Genomic DNA, 12,792 nt, shown 5'->3' with positions numbered 1-12,792 from the left:
GACAGCTCTGGAACTCTGCGCATGCGCAGTGACCTCCAACTGTCAGCCTGCACTTTGCTGGCCAGCTCGATCGCCATCCCCGGGGCCATCCCCGACCCACCCCCCCCTCCTCCCCACAATGGAATGCCCCGATCTCCAGCCTCCTGCCCCCTGCAGTGAAGATACTTTCTAATCCCTAAATCTGACAGGCTCCCACTATGGAAGGTAGATTCCCCTGGGAGGCAGACTACTCCACCCTGGCAGACCCACCCCCATGGGAGGCAGATCCCCTCAGCAGACATCCCCCTCAACCCGGCCAAATCATTGGCTTCCCTCCAGCTTGACCAGTTCCCAATGCAGTGGGATTCCCCACCTCCCTGGCTCCGCCCCAGGTGCTCCCACCCCCTTCGCACTTTCACCGGTGCTCCACCCCATGACCCTTCCCCTTTGTACTGCCCGATGCCCGGTGGACAGTGCCAAGGTGCCCCCAGGCATGGGCACTTGGACAATGCCAGGCAGCATAGACTGGCATTGCCAGGGTGCCCATGCCCAGGGGGCACCACCCTCTGCCGCCTGACCCTCTGGAGGACCCAATTGCCCCCCACTTCACTCCAGTAGGGTCTCCGTCTAATTCCCCAAAAGTGGGAACTACTCTAAACCCCACTGGAGTGAATTGTTACTGGCAGAGTGGGAGATACTATCGGGCTGGGAGCATTCAGTGCCGGGCCCAATAATCACATTTAAATTACATTAAAAGTAGATTAAAGTAATGGCAGGAACACACCATTTCCTGCATAGGCCCAACCATGCCGGATTTCCGACGCTGGGTGATGTGCGCACATCAGGAATGCATACTCGAATCCCGTGAATCAGTGCATGCCTGCATCCCCCGACCTGACCTGCGAAAAAATTAGTAGTTCGAAATGGGAGAATCACCCCCATAGAATCCCTATCGCGCAAAGGGGGGCCATTTGGCCTATCGAGTCTGCACCAAATCTCCAAAAGTGCATTTCACTCAGGCCTTATCTCTGGACCTCATGTATTACTCTGCTAGTCTTCTAACCCAGACATCCATCTTGGGGCGTTAAGGGACAATTTAGCTTGGCCAATCCACCTAACCTTGGGACTGTGGGAAGAAACCACAGCATCTGGAGGAAACCCATGCAGACACAGGGAGAAAGTACATACTCTGGATAGGCAGACACCTGGAATTGAACCCAGGTCTCTGGCACAGTGAGGCAGCAGAGCTAACCACTGTGCAAATGGAGTCTTCAGAGAATTTTCACAATAAATGATCTGAGAGTGTTAAAGGCCCGACAATTAGCCCCAAAAGACACCACAGTGTGTCCATCGTAGAACCCCACAGTGCACAAAGAGGCCCTTTGGCCCATTGAGCCTGCACCAAACACAATCCCACCCAGGCCCTACCCCCATATCATACCCATTATCCCTCTAACCTAAGCATCCCTGGACATTAAGGGGCAATTTCTTAGCATGGCTAATCAACCTATCCTGCACATCTTTGGACTGTGGGAGGAAACCCACACAGACATGAGGAGAATGTGCAGACTCCACATAGACAGTGCAGGAATTGAACTCAGGCCCCTGGAGTTGTGAAGCAGTAATGCTTGTGCTACCGTGCCATCCATTCTACAGCTTCTCTTTTCAGCACTAAAAGCAATGACGATGAAATATTTAGTATCCCTTTAAGTGGTGAGAATCACTTTAATAACCTTGAAAATTGTCCTCAATGAAGTGTTTACTGCCAACAGCTGTTTGATATTAGAGGGCATTAATTGAAGCACTAGCCACAAAAATGCCATCCAGCCTCTTCAATGTGTGCCAGCAGAAATTTGAAGTGGTAATCAGTGGTTTATCAAGTTCACAGATTCCTGACACTGGCTTTGATACCTTTACCAAGATGGTAAACATAGGCTCAACTAACATTTCAGCTTAAATCCCAATCTTGGCGAGCCCTTTAGTATCAAAAATATTTGGCAAAAATCACCAGCTTTGAGTCATAATTAAGGATGATGAATCCCCATATAGTTCAATGAAGCAAATGTAATTAGAAGTAGGCAGCTTGGAGATGAAAAATGACAAACATGTTTGGCAAATCTCAGAATTAATTGGAGGGAAACCGATGTGCGAGATAGGGAAATGCATTGGATGCGGTATGTGGACTTGAGGAAAGCCATTAATATGACACCACATGGGAAATTACTAGAGAAGGTTAAGGGGTGCCAATCAATCAATGCACTTTTATTCACTGTGTATGCAATTAATTATGCACAACCAAAACAAGAATTACATCAGCAACATTTAACGTTTGGCCCTGTAGCTCAGTGGTTAGAGCACTGGCTTTGTAAACCAGGGGTCGTGAGTTCAATTCTCACTGGAACCTACAAGCAAAATTTAGACTCTATGGGTATAGAGGGATATATGCCAAATGCAGGCAATTGGAATTAATTTAGGGGTTTAAAAAAAGGGTGGTATGGACAAGTTGGGCAGAAGGGCCTGTTCCCATGTGTAAACCTCTATGACTCTACAACATCACATCCCATTTCACTAAGTGCATGTCAACTTGACAGCTGGGAAATAGAATAAAGGAAGGGTCAATTAAAGAGAGAGTCTTAGGTCTTCATGTTCCCTCTCCAGCACAGATACAACCAATGGATGCAAATATATCTCGTCCAGAATGTTTCCTGTATCAGGCATTGGTGATATACTTAATCGAGATGAGGCAAAATGCAGGGCTTTGTGAAGTTCTCCGATCCTGAATAGACACAGTCTATTGGCAGACACTCAGCAAACCTTGACATTCTGCTGTTCATCTGCAGTACATAGCTCGAGGCTAAGGAGACTATTTGGGAAAGTTGCCTTTTTTTATTCATTCATGGGACATGGTGTCACTGGCATGCCAGCATTTATTGTCCATCCCTAGTTTCCCTTTGGATGGCAGTTGAGAATCAACCACATTGCTGTGACTCTAGAGTCATGTGTTGGCCAGACCAGATAGAAACAGCCGATTTCCTTCCCTAAAGGGCATTAGTGACCCAAATGGGTTTTCCGACAATCGACAATGGTTGCATGGTCATCAGTAGATTCTTAATTCCAGACTTTTTAATTGAATTCAAATACCACCATCTGCCAAGGTGGGATTCGAACCTGGATCCCCAGAACATTAGCTGAGTTTTGGGATTCATAATCTAGTGATAATACCACTAGACCATCGTCTCTGCCCGCAAACCATCTCATACAAGTCTGTACAAATCAGCTTGTGATCGTGAAGCACAGAAATAATCAATTTCAATGAAATGAATGAAATGTTTTATTTCATCTTCAAAATGATATTTGTCTATGTCCTCCTGATAGAATTCACTTAATGCCTTATTGCAGTGTCTCTTAGCATTTTCATCCGAACTTCTACTAAAATCAACAGTTTTCTTCAGAAGTTCACTTCTACTCTGCAATTGCACCATTATTGTGTCATGAATAACACTGACAATTTCAATGATCATCAAATTCAAATGATCTTCTTCCCTTTTACAGTGATTTCATTGCCTCTAGTTTTTTCAAAAAAGAAATTCTGTGTTTTGTATGCTTCTGATCATCAGAAAGACTTACATCTTTGTCAATGTTAGTGCCTCTGCTTCCATTCAGCCAGTTATTTTGAACTTCCATGAAGGTTTTAACTGAGACTGACAATTGTGCAACATTCAATAAAGTTGCATCAACAGTTTGCAGTGATTTGCTAACGGCATTAATTCTTTGAAGTAAACAGTTCCACAAAAGAGTAAAAACAGCAATATCGCACTTTTCAAACTTCTCTGCATAATCTGGTTCCTACCCCAGATTAGCATATTTTATTATGCTTAATCAATTTCAAACTGGATACCCCTGCTCCCAAGATTCTCTGACCCTTGGGTGCAGCGGGAACGCAGAGAGAATCACTACTGGTCTCCAAAAATGCAGACCTGGCATGATGATTATATGGGGGGCCTCATAGACCAATAAAGATCCCGGGAGATGAGGGACATAACTGGGCAGTGACCATCTGGCAGTGCCAACCTCGCAATGCCAACAGACACCCTGGCCTGATACCCAGGTTTGCGCTGTCAGGGGGCAATGCCAGAATGCCAGAGGCAGTGCCAAGAAATTCAGCCCGAGGGGGGGTCATGAAAGGGACATATGAAGGGAGGGCATGAAGGATGCACAGCATGAATATGGTGGAACATAAAGTGGAGGAATGGGGGAGGGAGCATGGAGAGGGCCCCAATGCTCCATTGGCAGCAATCTATGTTGTAGCAGGGAGTAGGGGGGAACACATGCCCTCAATGGTGGAGAAGTCCCAATGTCTGTGGGGGGAGGGGGATCTTCAATATCACTTTGAGATTGAAGTACCTTTTAAAGGTGGCACCCAATCACTGTGAAGCTGGGCTTACTGGCATGTTTAGGCCCTGCCCCTCTCTGAAACTCCCTCTTCCAAAAAGTGACTAAATACAGAAGACCGTGATCTGACTTGCACCTAACATGCCGGCGTGAATCACACCGTTATTTCCATCCAAAAGGATACAGGCCGGAATTTTCTGGCTGATCACATCTCTCTGCCACTACAAGCAAGGGCAGAGAATTTGTCCCTCAGCCAAACTTCTGGCAAAACTCTGTTCATTAAATCTGTGAGATGGGGGTTTTCAGGAGTGGCTATCTAAATACTCTGGGGTTTTCCAAAATGAATTAAGATGGATAAGAGGAGCTAAAACTAAAATATATTTGAATCCGGAGGCAACACCAACATTTTTCAGGGCTCGACCTGTGCCTTACGTACTTCACCATAAAATTGAAGTCAAACTCAAGTGACAGGAAGATTTAAGTATCATTAAGAATGGGTTGCACCAAAACCCCTAAAACCAGATCAAACTATAAGAATTTGTAGGGACTATGAATTGACAGTTAATAGAGGAGCTCAAATAGACAGATACTTCATCCCTAAAATTGAAAATCTCACCACAAAACTAACTGGAGGTTTAAAATTTACCAAATTAGATCTCAATCATGCCTACCAGCAGTTGGAATTGAAAGAGGACCCACAGAGATTGATAAACATAAAGTTCACAAGGGTTTATACCAATATATACTCTTGACTTTTGGAGTCTCATCATCTTATGCTATTTTCTAACTTACAGTGGAAAGTACATTACAGGGCATCCCAACTACAATGGTTTGTCTCAACGACATTTTAATTACAGGAGCCACACCTGAAAAACGCAGGGCAAACTTGGAGGAAATTTGGAAGCAAATTAAAGCAACAGGGATTTGGCTTAAATGGGTGAAACATCCTTCCAAGTTGGCAAAGTTGCCTATTTAGCTTTTAGGGTGAATGCAAAAGGTTCCCACCTTTTGGAAGACAAAATAAAAGCCACCAAAGAGGCTCCACAGCCAACAAACATCTCTGAATTTATGTAATTTCTCAGAATAGTAAAATATTATGGTAGATTTCTACAAAATGTATCTATCATCTTAACCCCATTCTTACCAACTTTTAAAGAAATGTCATCAATAGAAGTGGGGAGAAAACCGGAAGGAGGTATTCACAAAAATCTGCAGTTCCTCGGCATTATTAGTGTACCATGATACAACTAAGCCACTGTAGTTGACTTCTGACGCATCACTGTAGGGAGTGGGAGTGGTTCTGTCCCATAGAATGCCTGATGGAGCGGAAAGACCAATTGCCTTTGCTTCAAGGATGTTGTCTGAGACGAAAAATAAATATTCCCAAATTGATAAGGGAGGCTTGGCAGTCATATACGCAGTTAAAAATGTTCCTTCAGTACATTCATGATCAACATTTTACAATTATTTTGGACCAAAAGTCATTGCTGGGCTTATTCAGAGAAGGTAAGCCAGTACCATCAATAGCTTTGGCAAGACTGCAGAGGTGGTTCTCTTATTGCTGCATACAATTATACTTTTCAGCATCCACGCAGGAACACAAATACCTAATGTAGATACGCTCAACAAGTTGACATTGCCACAGATAGTGGCAATACTGCCCATTCCATAAAAGATAGTGCTTCCACTACATATGATAGAGTCCTTCACTGTATCAGTAAAGCACATGTAGATGCAGACAGAGAAAGGCACAGAATTATCGAAAGTCAAATAAATGATATTGCAAGAATGGAGATATGAGAAGTCAGAGCTGTTAAAGCCCTACCAGCAAAGGAGGATGGAGATAACTTGTGAAGATGGGGTGTTGTGGGTGGCTAGGGTTATGGTCTCACCCCAAGGAAGATGGTTATTGTTGCAAAAGCTACATGCCTCGCATCCAGGTCAAAGCAGGATGAAATCACTAGCCAGAAGTTGTGAGTGGTGGCCAGGTCTTGATACAGAAATAGAGAATATGGCTGGACAATGTCCCAGTTGTCAAACTCAACAGGCCCGACCACTGTTGCCGGCTAATCTGCACCCATGGGAGGGGCCGGGGAGACCCTGGACAAGAATACTAATTAACTTTGCAGAACCCATTACGGGTCATATGTTTCAGGTTATAGTGGATGCACACTCAAAGTGGTTGAATGCCCACCTGATGAAGCTGCTGCTTTCTTAACTGCATTTTTATATTTCTGTAAGAATTATAGTTCTGTTGGGTACAGGTGATCCTTTTAATGTTTAGGCAACAACTACAAGGTTATTCCTCTGTACTTGCATATTTATGTGGCTTTGGAGAGCCCAAATTGAAAGATAAAGTCAGTTTAAACCATACTGCAGTCAATAAGTATTATGTAGGTTTGTTTAAATTTTAACAGAAGCTTTAGAAACTGTATTATTCTGTAAATTGCTATATCCCAAAGTTGTAATTACAGTGTACATGTATATGCTGTCGCAACTCCTAACAAGGCATACAAAGAAACATGCTGCATTGCCTGTAACTATAATTGCAACTTTGCACTGAAGCTCTTTAATTGTTGCATCCAGTTTTTCAGCCACAATATGGCAATGCGTGATAATTGACAGTGACGGATGTACAGCGCATTTGGAACCTTTGAACAAATTGTACTTTTCCTCTGACAACTCCTTCAGACACAAAAATGATGGTTTCATCGACTTGCAATTCTGAAAAAAGCATTTGCTGCTATTTCCATTTCTGGAACTGTGGGCTGGATTTAACAGGCACTCTCTGGCTGTGTTTTCAGCAGGTGTAGGTGGGGGGGGAGTGGGAATACATAAAGTAATTTGTGTGGTTTGTCCACCTCCTTCCTGATCAACTCCTCCAACTCAGTTTCCATACCATTGGGCTGCTTGCCAAGGCACCCACCCCTAGGTGTATTAAGCCCTTAAGTGGTCAATTATTGCTCAATTAAGGCCCCAGTCCCCTCAATCCACTTCTGCTGGCTGGTGGAAGATGAACTAGAATGCTCAGCCATTTTTCACCAGCTTCGGTGGTGTTAATTTACCTCCTTTTGGGGGGGGGGGGGTAGAGGTGGGATTGGAGTTGCTACCCCTTGGGGAAGCTTCCACTATAATCTTACCCCCAGCCTCCCCTCCCCCCATATGTCTTGTTGCCTGGCTTTAAAAACCCCCTACCATGTATCTGTAGATTCCAATATCCTTCTGCATCCAAGCTTTCAGACTTATCTGAGTCTGCAGGCCATATCCTCTTCACCTCAGGACCTGTTGACAGTCCCAGCACCCACCACCCAGTTCCTGTGTTGTTGCCATTGCTTAAGCTGCCAAACAATCAGATTCCACCTACTGAGGGGCAGAAGACTGATCCTCCCCCAATTAAGGCCATCCAGAGTGTGGGGTGGCTGCCGAATGGCCTAGTTTAAAGTTAGTCGATTTGGGGCTGACTTTTCGACCAAGGGCCAAGCACCCACCCCTCCCATAAAACTCAGTCCCAGGTCTTACACTGGCTTTATAGTTGTGTTTCCTTTTAGCCAATGGTGACTGAATGGAACATATGTGCTTGTGTACCTTTTGGATTTAGGGGAAGAATAGGAGGCACTTGAAGTGATGCTGCCATCAGACATTTGAATGGACCTATCTCATATTAAGTTGATCTTTCTCTATACCCTAGGTATGACTGTAACACTACATTCTGCATTCTCTCCTTTCCTTCTGTGTCTATATGCTTTGTCTGTATAGCATGCAAAAACAATACTTTTCACTCTATACTAATACATGTGAAAATAATAAATCAAATCAAAATCAAAAATTGCATCTCTTCCACTTTGGTCCCAGTCACAGTTATAAATTTTATAGCATGCAAGGTCTTTGCTGTGAAGGGAATTTTAGGTTGGTTGACTTCAGAAAATTTTGGTTTAGAGTATAGGTGCCAGCTTTCAGCAGAGAGTGTATCTTCTCTAGTGCAACCTATTTTTGTCGATTTACTAGATATTTAGCTTTTTTATTATAAAAGCAAGTGCAATCAACACAACAGTTTCACTGTGTCCCTCTCTGTGTAAAGCTGTAGCAAAATGGTGGCAACAATTAAGCTCCCTAAAGCATCCAGCCCTGGCTGCCATTTCGATGGGTGCAAACCTTAGAGAAGGTGACCAAAGAGGTGGATGAGGGTAAAGCAGTTGATGTGGTGTACGTGGATTTCAGTAAAGCGTTTGATAAGGTTCCCCATGGTAAACTATTGCAGAAAATACGGAGGCATGGGATTGAGGGTGATTTAGCGGTTTGGATCAGAAATTGGCTAGCTGTAAGAAGACAGAGAGTGGTGGTTGATGGGAAATGTTCATCCTGGAGTTCAGTTACTAGTGGTGTACCACAAAGATCTGTTTTGGGGCCGCTGCCGTTTGCAATTTTTATAAATCGCCTGGATGAGGACGTAGAAGGATGGGTTAGTAAATTTCCGAATGAGACTAAAGTCGGTGGAGTTGTGGACAGTGCAGAAGGATGATGCAGGTTACAAAGGGACTCAGATAAGCTGCAGAGCTGGGCTGAGAGGTGGCAAATGGAGTTTAATGCGGAGAAGTGTGAAGTGATTCACTTTGGAAGGTGTAACAGGAATACAGAGTACTGGGCTAATGGTAAGTTACTTGGTAGTGTGGATGAACAGAGAGATTTTGGTGTCCATGTGCATAGATCCCTGAAAATTGGCACCTAGGTGGATGGGGGGTACGGTGTGTTAGCTTTAATTAGTAGAGGGATTGAGTTTAGGAGTCATGAGGTCATGTTGCATCTGTACAAAACTCTCGTGCGGCTGCACTTGGAGTATTGCCTAACGTTCCGGTCGCTGCATTATAGGAAGGCTGTGGAAGCATTGGAAAGGGTGCAGAGGAGATTTACTAGGATTTACATACCAGTTGCCTGGTATGGTGGGAAGGTTTTATGAGGAAAGGCTGAGGGATTTGAGGCTGTTTTCGTTAGAGAGAAGAAGGTTAAGAGATGACTTAATAGAGGCATTTAAGGTGATCAGAGGTTTAGATAGGGTGGATAGTGTGAACCATTTTCCTCAGATGGAGATGGCTAGCACAAGGAGACATAGCTCTAAAGAGGGGTGATAGATATAGGATAGATGTCAGAGGTAGGTTCTTTACTCAGAGAGTAGTAAGGGCGTGGGATGCTCTGCCTGTAACAGTAGTGGATTTGCTAACATTAAGAGCATTTAAACGGCCATTGGATGAACATATAGATGATATTGGAATAGTGTAGGTTAGATGGGCTTTAGATTGGTTTCACAGGTCGGTGCAATATCGAGGACCAAAGGGCCTGTACTGTATTATGATGTTCTATGCTCTTTGTTCTAAACCAGGTCAGCGACAACTCAATAGCAAATCCTGAGACAAACTAAAAATGCAAAAACTTTGAGAGATTATTTCAAAAGTAAAAAACAGACAGAAACTTCTTCACCCAAATTTCCTTGCAAAATCAATTAGCTACGCCATGCTAAGTGCACCAGAATGAGTGAAGCTGTGATTAATTGAACAGCTGACTGTTGTAAACAACAGCTTGCATGAATAACAAATGTTTTACGTTTTATTGTTTGGATTCCTTTTTTTAAAAAAACAAAATAACATTCTTCCACCATTCTCCTAAAGTTTTTTTAAAAACATTTTAAATGTATGAATATTTCATTATATTTCCTAATGCTGCAACTCATGTGCTACCCTTTTGTCAGATTGCTGCAGGTAGGTTATTTTCAATGAAAGCAGCATTCAGTATGCTTTTATGTATAGCCACATTGCAGAGGAAGAGCATTCAGCAAGGAACCATTTCTACAGGGGGTAGCGTAACAGCAAAAGACCATCTGCTGGGACAGGAAACAAGTAAACCTGAACAGCTGAAGGGAGCTGCAGGAGATATTAGGAAAGCAATGACTACATCCCTCGTCCCCTCTGTCTACTGACAGGTTATTTATTATTGAACTCCATGCAGTTTGAAAAAAAAGTGAGAAAGGTATACAGCATTGCTCAGTCATCATCACTCATCTTCAAAAGTCATTATATCAATATGCAATATTTCCCCCTGGATTTATTTAACTCATCCTCTTTATTTTCTTATTAGTCTCATTGTAAAATTAAGGGTTTATATCAATTGTTGTGGATTCCATTCTTCTAACCTGCAGTGTATTTTCAGTGTGAATTTATGAGGATAGAATGCAAGCTTTTTTCCACCAAATGTAAAGTTCACTAGAATTGTGAACCTCTAAATTCTAATCAACGATATTTTGAAATCAGTTGTATTCCATTTGCAATTAATAAGCTAATGTGGTTGTTAAGATGATAATGGGGAAAATGTTGGCTACAGTCTGTTGATTGCACACAATTTTCTGTGATTTGTTCATTATGATAATTATTAATTGCTCCAGATGCAGCTTTGGACATATGCTGGGAGGCAATTGAAAAATTGTGATTCTGGTGAAATTTAAAGGTATGCAGCCATTTTAGGAGAAAAGTAAATGGGGAGGGGCAAAAATACTACAGGATTGGATATGCTGAAAAGGCATTTAAAGCCATTAACAACCCTTACCATGGATGAAGGGAGGAGGGGCGGTGCTGTCATGTGGGGGCCTCATGCATATGTCCTGTTATAGAATCATAGAATCATACAGAGCAGAAGAGGCCCTTCGGCTCATCGAGCCTGCACCAACACATTATAAACACCTGAACTCCCACCTAATCCCATCTGCCAGTACTTGGCCCACAGCCCTAAATGCTATGATGTGCCAAATGTTCATCCAGATACATTTTAAAGGATGTGAGGCAACCCGCCTCTACCACCCTCCTAGGCAGAATATGCCAGACCGTCACCACCCTCTGCATAAAAACATTTTGCCTCACAGCTCCCAAACCTCCTGCCCCTCACCTTGAACCCGGCCCCCTCGTGACTGACGCTTCAACTAAAGTCATCTATATTATAACTGGGCAGACATACTAAATGTGATTTTTTGTTTATTCATTTGTGGGACATGGACATCCCTGGCTGGCCAGCATTTATTGCTTATCCCTAGTTGCCCTTGAGAAGGTGGTGGTGAGCTGCCTTCTTGAATCACTGCAGTCCACATGTTGTGGATTGACCCACAATGCCATTAGGGAGGGAATTCCAGGATTTTGATCCAGCGATGCGAAGAAACGGCGATAGATTTCCAAGTCAGGATGGTGTGTAGCTTGAAGGGGAACGCGCAGGTGGTGGTGTTCCCATGTATCTGCAGTCCTTATCCTTCTCGTGGAAGGTCATGGGTTTGTAAGGTGCAGTCTAAGGACCTTTGGTGAATTGCTGCTGTGCATCTTATAGATAGTACACACTGTTGCTACTGAGTGTCAGTATTGGAGGTTGTGGATGTGGTGCCAATTAAGTGGGCTGCTTTGTCCTATATGGTGTCAAGCTTCTTGAATGTTGTTGGAGCTAATCCATCCCGCAAGTGGGGAGTATTCCATCACACTCCTGACTTGTGCCTTGAAGGTGGCTTTGGGGAGTCAGGAGGTGAGTTACTGGCTACAGTATTCCTAGCCTCTGGCCTGTTCTTGTAACCACTGTGGTTATGTGGTGAATAAAGACACAGTCGTTAGAGTGTCCCTCATTGATGATGGTCATTGCCTGGCATTTGTGTGGTGTGAATGTTATTTGCCACTTGTTAGCCCAAGCCTGGATATTGTCCAGATCTTGTTGCATTTGAACATGGACTTCTTCAGTATCTGAGGAGTCCCGAATAGTGCTGAATATTTTGCAATCATCGGCGAACATCCCCACTTCTGAGCTTATAATGCAGGGATGATCATTGATGAAGCAGCTGAAGATGATGGGGCCTAGGACACTTCCTGAGGGATTCCTGCAGAGATGTTCTGGAGCTGAGCTGACTGACCCTCCACAACCACAGCCATCTTCCTATGTACCAGTATGACTCCAACCAGTGGAGTCTGAGTCCCTTGGCACCCATTGATTCCAGTTTTACTAGTGCCCCTTGATGCCACACTCGGTCAAATGCAGCCTTGATGTCAAGGTCTGTTACTCTCACCTCACCTTTGGAATTCAGCTCTTTTGTCTATGCTTGAACCAAGGCTGTAATGAGGTCAGGAGCTGAGTGACCCTGGTGAAACCCAGACTGGGCATCACTAAGCAGGTTATTGTTGAGCAGGTGCTGCTCGATCGCACTGTTGATGACCTCTTCCATCACTTTACTGATGATCGAGAGTAGACTGATTGGGCAGTAACTGGCTGGGTTGGATTTGTCCTGCTTTTTGTGAACAGGACATACCTGGGCAATTTTCCACATTGGTGGGTAAATGCCTATGTTGTAACTGTACTGGAAGAGCTTGGCTAGGGGAATGGCAAGTTCTGGGGCACAACTCTTCAGTACTA

At 43.8% G+C, this 12,792-nt stretch overlaps 1 non-coding gene across 1 annotated transcript; it reads left to right on the top strand.

Annotated features, from left to right (window-relative positions):
• The first annotated feature begins 2,310 nt into the window (after nucleotides 1-2,310).
• trnat-ugu (transfer RNA threonine (anticodon UGU)) lies at nucleotides 2,311-2,383 on the top strand. The gene has a single exon. It is a non-coding gene; the product is annotated as a tRNA-Thr (tRNA).
• The last annotated feature ends 10,409 nt before the right edge of the window (nucleotides 2,384-12,792 follow it).

The sequence above is a fragment of the Carcharhinus amblyrhynchos genome, chromosome 2, assembly GCF_965287045.1.
Source record: "Carcharhinus amblyrhynchos chromosome 2, sCarAmb.v2.hapA, whole genome shotgun sequence".
Lineage (NCBI taxonomy): Eukaryota > Metazoa > Chordata > Chondrichthyes > Carcharhiniformes > Carcharhinidae > Carcharhinus > Carcharhinus amblyrhynchos.
Note: the sequence above shows the minus strand (reverse complement) of the source record. Positions and strands in the feature narration are given on the sequence as shown.